This window comes from Zootoca vivipara, chromosome Z1, assembly GCF_965207765.1.
Source record: "Zootoca vivipara chromosome Z1, rZooViv2.hap1.1, whole genome shotgun sequence".
In the NCBI taxonomy this organism is placed as follows: Eukaryota; Metazoa; Chordata; class Lepidosauria; order Squamata; family Lacertidae; genus Zootoca; species Zootoca vivipara.
Window position 1 is genome coordinate 2,907,386 of NC_142583.1, and position 13,607 is coordinate 2,920,992.

Genomic DNA, 13,607 nt, shown 5'->3' on the forward strand with positions numbered 1-13,607 from the left:
AAATCCTCACAAAAGGACATTCTAATGCTCTTTTTACAATTGTTTATGTTCTAGCTTAACTATTAGATATGCTATTCACAGTGCTTATAAGCAGAATGCAACTTTTAACAGTAGTCCCTCCACTGTCCCTCAGACCTTGTGTGGGGCCAGACTATCTATCTATCTATCTATCTATCTATCTATCTATCTATCTATCTATCTATCTATCTATCATGTATGTATATATATTTAAATGAACGAATTCCTATGCCCCACAAGTAACCTAGAGATGCATTCTACTCATGTAAAAACATGCAGATTCCCGGTCCATACGTGGGCCAGATTGAGAAGGGGATTGGGCTGGATCCGGCCCCTGGGCCTTAGTTTGCCTATCCATGACGTAGAGGTTACTGACAAACTAGTATGTGGGGAAGAATTAATTCAGAGTGGAGGGTGTGTATGCAAGAGCTTTCCTGCATACTGCTTTTTCTCTTGATTCATCCACCACCCCTGATCCTGTCTTTTTTCTCTCAGCCAAGATCTTGAAATGTGCTTGCCACTCAAATGGGCAAAATGACTGGCGGCTGAGAAAATGGTTAAGCACTGCCTCCTGTCCACCATTTTCCTCTGCAAAATGCTCACTACCATCATTTTATGTAAAAAGGGCAAGTACAGGGTTTGGAATCCCTGTGTATGTTGCTGAACACGTAGTTCTGGACTTAGCTGTTTCATCAGTGAATTCATATACTTATATCATTTAAATGTTCCTCTGTTCCATTTCTATTAAGATAATGGTTACAAACAGAAGACAGTATTGGACATGTGATAAACATTACTTCTCTCGAATGTCAAGCTGATATAGGTTCAAAAAGAGGCAAAAGAACTCTGGGAAATGTGTTTAAGGATCTGGTGACTTGAACATAATTTGTCCTGGCCCCTGTTTGATATATTCAATTTTTTATTTTTTTTACAGAAGTGTGCTTGTTTCTAGCTAGCATTAGTTCTTTTTATACATGATGTTTAGGGGAGTTACCTCATAGCTTGATATGTGGAAAACTTACCGGTATTTTGGTTTGTACTGTCTTCTGTACATACTGAGTTGATGTAATTTATTGGTATCTGAAGAAGTGTGCATGCACACGAAAGCTCATACCAATGACAAATTTAGTTGGTCTCTAAGGTGCTACTGGAAGGATTTTTAAAAAATTGTTTCGATGTAATTTATTATCAACATTCATTAATTTCATATTACAGTTTTCTTCTCAATTGACTCATCCTTGTAAGACATAGGTTGACCAGTTACTGAGTTACACTAAAAATGAATATAATTAAGCACCTACAAATATATTATTCATCATTTGGTCATATTAAAATTTACCCACAGAGTAAACATATTACAATTCATCAGTAATAAGTAAAATCTGTGGTGTAATATTTTCAGAGCATTAGCTTAAACAGAATGTTGGGGTTTTAGGAAGATGATTTTCATGGATGACTCTGCATTCCTTGTTTCTGGCATCCGAGATGGTACTGCCTTTCTGCTCGTCATGGAACAAAGTTAGCCCATTTCTTGAATTCTGATACTAACTGACCCCTCACAAATGTGCTGCAAGTTAGTTAATTAGTCTTTGTGACAACTAGAAGTGCTTGAGTAATCTTTGCCAACTCTGATACAAACTGACCTGCAGTCTTGGGAGAAAGCAAATAAGGAACATGAAGGGAGGCGGTGGGCTACCATGAGCTGTGGTAGTGAGATGAGAAAACAACCAGTATAAGCTAAAGAACACACCCCTTAGGATGTGTCTGAACCTACATTTGTGTCTAGCACACTAAGAGGTTTAGGATCTTTTGGTGGAGTTAAAATGCCCCAAGAAGTTCACACACCAGAGGAATAAAGAACTGGATTATTTATGGTTTTGGATGCATTCCTATTAGCCCTGTTTAAGCATTCAAAGACTGAGTTGAGTCGATTTGGCATTTTCTGCCTCGTGAGACAATGGAGTGTGCCTCTAGGGGTGAAGTCAAATTGCTGGAGAATCACAGTGCCTGCTGTGTCTGCAGGAAGAGAGGTCCCTGCCATAGGTTTATAGGCTAAATTCAGACAGAAAGAAGACAGCAGCAGAAGGGAAAGAGGGAGTGTTAATTTTAATGCTGTGAAACAATACTTCAGAGCACTGGTTTTCAACCAGGGTGCCATGAATGATGGTCAGGAATGCTGCAGGCCTCCATCCCTCTGTTTCGGGACATGGTTTTCAGCCACGTTGGTGTAATTTTCAAAGCCACACTGAGAGTTTGTATGCTTGTGTGAAGAAAACATTTTTGTCCCCATTAGTGGTTTGCCGATAAAAGTGTGGTGGAGTTGTGAGTGATGTGTAGATTTTGTTATGGTTCTGTGCTCAATAGATAGATGCACACACCTGTTTTCCATGGTGTGTATGTCTGTGTATGTATGTAAATGTCTTAATATTTGTTTGGTTTTCTCCCATATAACTTCTGTTTAGGAGTAAAGCCTAAAATTGCACAATGGCAAAGTAAATATGAAATTAATAGGGAAATGTTCCATCATTGAGCTTATGAGAAGTCAGTGGCGATTTGTTTTTGAATAAGCTACCTGGGTATTTACTTATTTCCCCTGTTCCTTCAAAAGCTGACAACAGGGACGGCAAAGTACAATGTTCAGTGTCTTTTCTATGGTTTTGCAGAGTTACAGCACAAGCCCTTCCCCTTGTCTCCATGTATATATTGCAATTCCTTTAGGAATTTTGAAACTTAGGTATTATACCAAAAGGAGTATCAATTTTGGGGCCTGCCCAACTGTTGGAAATAGCATCCTGGGTAGAAATCTAAAGAGATTTTATTTTATTTTAAGGAATCAGATGTGATAAAAAATATATTTGATGTAAACGGAAATTTTAAATGACCAGGTAGTTTTCTCATTAGAAAACTAATAATTTTCTTAAGCTGTCTTCCTGATAGAAAGCATAACTGCAGACTCAATGGACTTCCTTTGGTGTTTATAATTTAACTTCCAGTATAAGAACAAAGCCAAGCCAAAGATTTTCAGAGAGTTTGAGTAGCTGCATGCTTCAGGAAGTTGATCACTTGGGCAATAATACAGGTTTCTGAGCACAGCCAGTACTTTTTCCAGCTGCTTTATGGTGATATCTTGAAGCTTAAAATGTAATCTGTATGGGTAAGCCACAAAAGCCACTTTATATTAAAGCAGGCCTGGACAGTAAATCACAACTGACCAGCTGGCACCACTACTAAGGTAATAAATGTATTTATTAAAAAATCTAATCAGAAGAATTATATTAAAAAGTAAGGTGTAATTTCTACACACCAGCAGATATAATTTAAAAGTAAAACCGGGAAGTGTTCTAGATTAAGCCCCAAATTTATGAACATCTGTTCTGGCAGTTCCAGTGCAAAACTCATGCTCTTCACAATAAAAGTGTGAAACATGTCTCTCTCCTTCTGCCCTCTTGCATTAATTGTGCTTTTCTGCAGTTCATAAACCTCTTGTTTGACCTTACATGAGTGGCTTTCCCTCGTCTTTACACACTTGTTAAAGTAATTACTCTGTTATTTGCCAAAAAGCAAGTGGTGTCACAGCATCAGAGCCTTGGAGCAGTGCAAAGGGGGTGGCATGTTTCCAATTATTTATTTCAAAACTACGATATGCTGAGTAGTGCACGAGCTTTGGATATTTTTTCGTTGTGCGTTCAAAATTATATCAGTGCTAAAATAATAATAGAGATTGAACATTGATAGAGCTGTATATGTTGCTGCATTTTCATGGAAGTGCTTACAAGCTGAATAATTCTGCCTTCATAGGAATATACGCTTTCCTTAAAAAATAAAAAAATAAACGCACTGTATGTATCTGAAGGTAGGAATGACCCTAGATGGACAATGCTATCTGAAATCTCTGAAGCTAGGGGGGTTGCTAAATCTAGGGCCAAGGCTTCAGTGTCATTTTCATGTTATTTATTCTTATAGTGGTAAATCAATGTAGGATACAGGCTCAGATTTAGAACAGTCTAAAGAGAACATTGCTTTTGAAATAGGAATATTTACACAAGGTTAACTTTCCATTAATTAAACTAAAACAGCTGTTTAAGGCACCCACTTAATTTTTGTGGAACTATTTTATGTGTTTTTACCTCACTTCTTTCTCTGGATTTCTCTCCACTGGCATCGGCACAGCTGCATCACCCATTCCATTCCCCCTTTAACCTCTATTTTTAATTAAGAGACTTTAAATCAAATTCTTTTTTTTAAAGCTTCTAGCTTAGGTTTGGGAAAATAAAAACTTCACATCTAGCCCAGAGGTAGCTGAACAGCTGTTTAAGAGCAATAAGCAAAAGTTGCTTGTAAAAAGAAAAGAAAAAAAGAGTTTTTAAAAGTAAAATTTCCACTTAGATTTCACCTATCCAAACTTCTTTAGTTTGAGTTAGCTGCGTCACTTCCACCCTCACCAATTTTTAATGCAAGAAGAAACAAGCATTCATGTAATAGGAATATCAAGACCCTTGCTGCTGTTGTTACTGGTTTTGTGACTAAGGATGAAATCCTAGCACAATTTACCTACCTGAGAGTAAGCCCCACTGGATTTTTTTAGTTTAATTTAGGAATCTCTCTTCATGAAAACATCTTGAAGTGATGACCAATAAAGAACCGACCTGTTTATTGGGCTATTTTCAAGGAAATTCGCCAAAATCTATACTTCTGACATGGCGTTGCCATATGTCTGGATTTTCCGGGACATTTCATTGAATGATAACTAATCTTAGAAAGCATAATAAGAAGCATGATGATGCATGCCTTATATGTAAGGGGAGGGAGTGCAGTGGGACTTACTTCTGAGTAAATGTGTTTAAGATTGCATGGTAATACAATAAGAGTAGTCCCACTAGAGGCAGGGCAGTAGCACTCGCCTGACCTCACGTCAGCTGCTTTGTTGCTGCTTACGAGGAGGCAGAGGGGAAGGAGAGAGGCAGCAACCAGTTTGATGCAGTGCAAATGCACCAGAGCAGGAGCACCAGATTGGCTATGCCAGTGCATTGGCATTGCACCAACATGGTCAATGGCTCCCCCTTTACCCACTATCACCACTGCTATTGAGTAGGCACCCAGTTGACACAGGAGAAGGTGGCATTTCAAGTTCTTAACAATTTTCTATGTTGAAAAAGGTAAGACCAGCTCTCTAAAACAGTTGTGCAATAGGCACTTGGCTGTATATTATATACTAGACACTTGAATGATAAAAGAGCAGTCCATATACTTTATAGTAGTAGTAGTAGTAGTTGTTATTATTATTATTATTATTATTTATACCCTGCCCATCTGGCTGGGTTTCCCCAGCCATTCTGGATGGCTTCCAACAAAATATTAAAATACAATAGGATTTTTATTTCCTTGAAGAGTTTTGAAATGTATTCATCTGTTCAAACTTGTATTGAATTTACTTTTTCTTTTCTTGTCCTTTTTGTGACTGTTGTGATATGAACTCAGGTCTATCCAGTCTCTCACTCTAAGCTGCATTTTATATTCCACCAAAGTACACTGCTAAAGCAGATGGATGATTACGGGGTTGCATTGTACTCTTATAGAATAGCCTAATCCTAAATGGGTAACACAAGTATTCATATTATGTTGTTGATAATCTTACTATTTTGAAGGCATCTTACTCTTTTAAACTCCACTTCCAGTCAGCTGCTAGATGAGGATGGATTTCTCCAACAGTTTGGCAGCTGGTCAAGATACTCAAAGTACTGTACTGACAAATTTATCAGTAAAACAAAGTGTTTGTAAGTACAGTGGTACCTCTACTTACGAATAACTGTACTTACGAATGGAGCTCCGTCCGCCATCTTGGATGCAGTTTAGATAGGATTTTTTCTACTTACGAATTTTTAGATAGGGTTGCTTCTACTTACGATTTTTTTCTCCCAATGCATTCCTATGGGATTCGACTTACAATTTTTTTCGACTTACAAATGTGTGTTCGGAACGCATTAAATTCGTAAGTAGAGGTACCACTGTATTGATTTGCATTTGAAATTCAGCTTAGAATTTAAGAAGTGCTGCAATTATTCTGAATATTGCCAATACATTTTTCTACACTTGTTTGGTCTCAGGGTTTTTTTTTAAATTCCCAGACACTGTGTTTTTAAAATAATTGCTGTTCAGTATTTAAAAAATAAATGCTTAGTATGTTATTGGTACTTTAAATAGCTGCTTGTTCGCTTACTATAGGGAAAAAGGTACTTTATCTTGGGACCAATCCATACTTGACATTAAGTCTCTGCATCTACCATGTTCCATTCACATCTTTCTTTCCTCCCCTTTCTCCTGTAGCCTCTAAGGCCCCCTATAGCCAGGCTAAACTTGCATATTTTAGTCTTTGCTCTCTTCCAGACACCCTTTTGCCGCTTGATCTGGCTGTTAGGAGAGAGACACTGCCACAGATGAGTGCCAAGTTACAGTGCTGAGTCATAAAAGTAGAATTGGATAGCTATGATACAGAAAAGCAGCAGTAAATTGCATAGTAACATTGAGTAATGGCTTGTGCTCCTGCGCCAGTCTTGCTTGTATGCTATGAAAGGTTTGGAACAAGAATGCAGATTATATTTGAAATGACTTAATGCTAGACATTTATAATAGCGGTAGTTTGGCCTGAAATTTGTAAAATGTTGTTATGTCTTAGGAGAGTAATTTGTTTGGTGCAGAGGTACAGAGCAGGAAAAATCTAAGCTATCCAAATCTTTATTACCTCTGCTGGAGATGGTGAATGAATAAGCTTGGAATGTGTGTGGAACCAAGTTGTGTTGGCACTCTTGGAAGTACATAATTGAGAGCAGTTGAAAAAAGCTCTGTAGGTCAGAACAGACTTTTTATGGATCTATTGAAAGGCAGTTCTGCGCAGGGATACCTGTAGAAACTATTGAGAAACTGAAAAAAAGGCTTTTTTCAGCTGCATTTCTCCAGTACAGACTATTCAAAACAACAATAGCGCTATGCAGCTTACCTTTTTGCTTTCCTTGCAGGAGTCCTACATTAGGGCCCATGGCCAAGGCAGGTGTTGAACAGAGAATATCGAACCATTAGTCCTGCCCTGTTCTATTCCACTTGGGTATTGATCTTTATAGCTTACTGTTCTGTATGGTTTTTTCATTTAGTGTATGAAAAGCTTAAGTTTAGAATTATTTCAGCATCAGTGTATAGGGCAGTGCAAACATGAGTGCATCAGTGCTTGCAATCAAATTATTTTTTCTCCCATCACCTAATAATCTGAGGGGCATAAACTGTTTATTATGTATTTGAAATAACTTTCTGGAGGTTGTTAATATGACACATAGCTAGGCTGGCAAGAGCATAAGCAGAGCGCTTTAGATGCTTTCCTGATAACCTAAATTATTGCATAAATCTATCCCAGAACTTTGTTTATTTCAGATTTTTAGCTCATTACATCAAACTAGCAACATGTTTGTTTTTTCAGTAGGGGATTGCTGAAAGCATGGGATTTCAGTAAGTAAAGAGGTTTGCAAATACAGTACAAAAGACATTCCATTATTTGCATTTTTTTCTTGTTTGAGAGAATATACTATAATTATCTGAAGTTGCAAATGCAGAGTGCTTGCAAAGGCTATTCTGTACCCTTGCCTAGGTGCTGGGGTGTGGAGAGCTAGTTAAATGTTTTAGGGAGGGGTGGCTATGATCCTCTGGTGTTGATGACCTACAGCAGGGGTCAGCAAACTTTTTCAGCAGGGGGCCTGTCCACTGTCCCTCAGACCTTGTGGGGGGCCGGACTATATTTTTTTGGGAAAAAATGAACGAATTCCTATGCCCCACAAATAACTCAGAGATGCATTTTAAATAAAAGGACACATTCTACTCATGTAAAAACATGCTGATCCCTGGACCGTCCGCGGGCCGGATTGAGAAGGCGATTGGACCGCATCCGGCCCTGGGGCCTTAGTTTGGTGACCCCTGGCCTACAGCTCACTCTAGACTATTCAGGCTGCTGGTGATTAGCATCCAGCAACTTTTGGAGAGCCACAGGTTAGCACCCACCCCAGTTTAAAGCCAAGATGAGCCAGAAGTTAAAATGTTAAATTAGTATGAATATGGGTACTTAAAAAACCTGAAGGTTCAAGACATGCATAGACAATATAGCAACCTCTTCATAAAGATGGCTTGCAGATGAGGACTCTGTTGTAGTCTATCTGTATTGGGAGACAATATAGGAGGGTGCCTTTGAGTCAACTCTTGGAAGGTTGTAGCACCTGCTGTGGCTGTAGAGACTGATAGATGAGAGACATATTTCGTTGCAGCTGGTGCAGATGAAGACATCTAGTTGTGCTGATGCAGATGCACCATGGCATTTCTTCTCTCTCTGCTCCTCTCAGTGGTCATTCCTCCTCTGGTCACTGCTACTGGTACATGACCTGACAGTTTATCTCCAGGCACTGTGGTTGTCTGCAAGGGGTTTCCACACAACAAGGTTGATGTTGCCGGCCTTCATGGCACATGCACAGACATCTTTGAAGCACAGGGTTGGTCTGCCAATGAGTCTGGTGCCTGAAGCCAATTCCCTGTAGAGCACGTCCTTGGGGATCCTGCCATTTTCCATTCTGTGGGCATGACCAAGCCAGCCTAGACAACACTCAGTGCGAACATGCTAGGAATGTGGGTTTGGGAGAGCACATCTTTGTTTGGAATTCTGTGCTGCCATGTGATACTCCACATCCTCCTGATGTAGCACATGTGGAAGGGATTGAGGTGTCGCTTCTGACGGTTGTAAATTGTCCACGACTCACTTCCATGAAGCAGTATGTTCAACTCACAAGCCTGGTAGACCGTTCAGTCTTGGCATTGAATGTCAACATCACATTTTCCCATACCCTTTTGGAGAGGCAAGCCATTGTCAATACACTTGTCCAGCTCAGCTCAGTGGAGAGGTTGCTGGTTATGGAGGAGCCCAGGTAGACAAAATTGTCTACCACCTCAAGCATGTGATTACCAATGATGATGCGTGGAGTGCTAGCAATGTCCTGACCCAAGATGTTAGTCTTTGTCAAGCTGATTGCAACTCATTGCAGGCTTCGGCAAAACAGAGGAGGACACCATGGTAGATTCATACCATAATGGATGTGATCCTGAACACTTACTTTGAAATAAACTCTAATCTTTATTAATAAAGACATGCAGTGTTCTAGCAAGATAATGTTCTGGTTATTTAGAGGCAATAGTTATTTTTTATTCTTTTTCACCATGGCTGGGTAAGAGGAGAGGTAATTGATCCTGTTGGAGTTAATTTTTCCTCCGGCACCGGTCACCTCTGAAGCATATTGTTTCTGTTTTACCTGTGTTTCTTTGTTAAGCAAAATAAAAATAAAAATAAAAGTTTGCCATGCTTTTCTTGTCAAATAACAGCTGTTTTCTCATAAAAATCATACTTGTGTGTGCTTTGATTTTGCTAGATTCTGAATTGGTTTTCTTTAGGCCACACCAGCACAAGCTGTGACCTATCAAGATGAATGCAACTGTTTGGACGCATATTGTGGTCTGCCAAGTGCTTGGCCCTTCCTTCTCATTTTTGTAGTTTAGGCAGGCAGCATAAACAGGATGATTGTGCATCTGGTGGGGGGGGGTCATGCATGGCTAGTTGGTTATGTTCAGCTTCATGAATCACATTTGGCAAACTGGTTGCACTAAAGTTTCCTTTAATGCCATAGTAGACCAACAAGTTAAAAGAAACATTGTTATATGCTTTTATTATGGCCTGAGTGTATTTTTAGAACACTAATATGTGTATAATATGTACATAATTAAGCACATGTAAATTAATAAATCACAAGAAGGTTTTACTTGTCAGATTGGTGTGGCCTAATCACAGTAGCTCATTATTTAAGCATTATGTAACTTTATAACTTGTATGAACAGCTGCAAATGCCTTGCAGATAGATTATTTTTAGTTTTTCACAATGTTTTAGAAATTCATCTACTTTGTGCTATATAGATTATCCAAGTATGCAAACAATACTCATGACTGCATTTAAATATGAAATTTTCACCAATTTAAATGATAATGCAAGAGGTGTTACCTGATTAGAGAAAGTTACAGGTAGGTAGCCGTGTTGGTCTGAGTCGAAGCATTTGATGTGCCAGATGCCAACTTTGCTGCCACATACACCCGGACAACATCATTACTGGCCCCAACAACATCCAACATACCATCTCAGGACTATTTAATTGCTCATCTTCTAACATTGTGTATGCCATCAAATGCCAACGGTGCCCTTCAGCTCTCTATATTGGACAAACAGGCCAAACCCTACGCCAAAGGATGAATGGACATAAATCTGACATCAGGAACCATAAGACTGAAAAACCAGTAGGAGAACACTTCAATCTCCCAGGACATTCTATACAAGATCTCAAAGCAGCTGTTTTATTACAGAGAAATTTCAGGAACAGACTGGAAAGGGAAGTTGCTGAATTGGAAATCATTACCAAGCTTAAAACCATGGAAGCACCTGGGATGAATAGAGATATCGGATTCTTATCTCATTATGCATGATCAAGCTTTCTTTAGCACCTCAGCCCAGGACTAATTGCAGCCATCAGCAGCCATTAACACCCATCTACAGGTTTACCACTCCCATCATCCCATCTCCCATTCCCACCCACCCCCACCACCCTCTGTATATATATAGGGTCTGACACTTCTGTTTCTAGTGTATCTGAAGAAGTGTGCATGCACACGAAAGCTCATACCAAAATATAAACTTAGTTGGTCTTTAAGGTGCTACTGAAGGAATTTTTTTATTCTGATTAGAGAAAGGTGATGTAATATCTGCTAGCTTAGTCAGTTGAGCATGAAGACTCTTCATCTCAGGAGTCGTGGATTCAAACCCCACGTTGGGCAAAAGAATCCTGCATTGCAGGGGTTTGGACTAGATGACCCTCATGGCCCCTTCCAACTCTACAATTCTATGATTCTATGCATATGTGAAGGAAAGAATGTGCTACATTTGTTTTTTGATGGTGCCTGTGTTGCAACAGGTACTGTCTTAAAGGTATTTCTTCCTTTGTTGTTGTTTAGTCGTTTAGTCGTGTCCGACTCTTCGTGACCCCAACCATCTTGTCCTCTGTCATCCCCTTTTCCTTGTGCCCTCAATTTTCCCCAACATCAGGGTCTTTTCCAGGGAGCCTTCTCTTCTCATGAGGTGGCCAAAGTATTGGAGCCTCAGCTTCACGATCTGTCCTTCCAGTGAGCACTCAGGGCTGGTTTCCTTCAGAATGGATAGGTTTGATCTTCTTGCTGTCCATGGGACTCTTGAGAGTCTCCTCCAGCACCATAATTCAAAAGCATCAATTCTTCAGCGATCAGCCAGTCCAGCTCTCACTTCCATACATCACTACTGGGAAAACCATAGCTTTAACTATACGGACATTTCTTCCTAGTTGAACAAAAATAGAGAATGCATCTTCTGAGATGGTCTTGCTATCTGCAACTTGAAAGAGTGTGCATGTGCATGTGTCCTGATATTCCAGACATCTTCATAGTTAATTAAAATAAACTTTTGATATAATGTAATGTAATGTTTGATATAATATAATGTAATGATATAATGTAATGTTAACAATGGATCCCTGGGTTTGCTTATCTTCTTCCTTCCTGCTTTGTCTTTCCTACATGCAGGGCCATCTCCATATTCATCAGTTGGGTTTCAGAGGACGCTCAGGCAGTAGTTTCTTAGTGGTCTACAAAGTAGCCTAAGATTCCTTTTCCAGATCTTCTTGAAAGGGTGGTCAAGATGATCAGGGGCAATAGCCATTGCATAAACTGATAAATAAATCTTACACATCCCTTCCACAACTGATACAGCATCTTAGACTGTATGTATTAGAAAAATAACCAAAGTGGTATTTTAAAAATATGCAATCAAACACAATATAACCTTAAACAGAAAAAAAAATCAACACCAATAAAACAAGCGGTTTAAGAAATCAGTCAAATTAAAAATTGGAGGAATACAATCAAGCATTAAAAGCATGCTTAAAAAGAAGTCTTCAGCAAAGATTGGAAGACTATAAGAGAAGGGGCACAGCAGACCTCAAAGCTCTGCATCTGGCATCCAGTGGTTTCATGTCACATAATCAACAGTGCCTCAGTTGCTGATCTCAGCTACTGGGCATAGCTGCCAAGTTATCCCTTTTTTTAAGGGATTTTCCGTTATGCTGAATAGGCTTCCTCGCGAGAAAAGGGAAAACTTGGCAGCTATGCTACTGGGCAGCCTGAGGTAACCTGGCCCATTTTTTTCTGGAAAAGCAGGATGCAAATTTATTAAGGAAATGTAACACTTTAAAGACCAAAACCAATACTTTAAGCTGAGTACCCAGGGCAAAGCTAGATCCACAACTCTCAGACCTTGAGGAATACTACTACTGTATGTTCAAGGCCACAGGGTTCCTATTCTTCCCAAAGGCATTTGCTCAAGTGAATGAAATCCTGTCTTTACAGCTCCTCCTCCTCCTTTTCCCATTCTCTGCTAACATATCCTTCCAGGGTGGATAAAAATCAATAAATTAAAAAAATATAAATTTTAAAAATGGATTTTTAAAATTTAAATCGGATTTTTAAAATTTTAATCGGATTTTTAAAATAAAATGTTTTTGGAGGAAAAATCTTTCTAAATATAGTTTACTATTTATGTTGCATCAGAAAATAAGGATTTGTTCTAAGTTTTCCATGTGTGCTAAAACTCGGTCTAAGTTTTTTTAATTTTTTTTTTAACCACATCAGTTAACAAACATGGATACATATGCTATAATGTTCTTGTTTTAGTTAAATAAATTGTTTAAATTGTTATTAAGGAAATGATTATTTTTCTCTTTCCAATAAAGTATAGCAGAAAAGTTGTCCAATTATAAACAGTTAACTTAATAAATCTCACAATAATTTCATAATCATCTGTCTATGTATTTCTAATAGTATAAGCAAATCAGTAATTTTTGATATAACTAAAAACTACTCTGAAAATTTATTATTCCAAAAATGAAACCTTCATCTGGTTGTAAATATTAAGATTGTACCAGCAAGAATGAGTCTTTCTGTAAGGAAAAAATTTTTTAAATCAAGTCTTACTGACTAGTGATTTAAATCATGATTTAAATCAAATCCACCCTGCTACCCAGTGCCTTTCCCCCCCTGGAAACCATGAAGTGTGTGTGTATATATGTACAGTCATACCTCGGGTTAAGTACACTTCAGGTTGAGTACTTTCAATTTAAGTACTCCGCGGACCCATCTGGACCGGATTAATCCACTTTCCATTACTTTCAATGGGAAAGTTTGCTTCAGGTTAAGTACGCTTCAGGTTAAGTACGGACTTCCAGAACCAATTAAGTACTTAACCTGAGGTACCACTGTATATATAGCAGGCCACCCAATTTCCTGCTGAAGCCCCCCCCCCCCCGACTAGGTTTGCACTGTGACTTCAGAGTCTTAGGACCCACCTAGATGTCTGGTCCCCTGCTTCTCCCACCTTTGCTCAAGATGGCAATTTCACTTGTTGTGAGTCCACAAGAGGCAACACACACACACACACACACAC

The 13,607-nt window shown here is 38.9% G+C and overlaps 1 protein-coding gene across 6 annotated transcripts in view; it reads left to right on the forward strand.

The window, feature by feature from the left end:
- RAB28 (RAB28, member RAS oncogene family) overlaps positions 1–13,607 on the forward strand; it is a 62,234-nt gene that overhangs the window by 32,735 nt on the left and 15,892 nt on the right. The gene's annotated exons all lie outside the window — the stretch shown is intronic.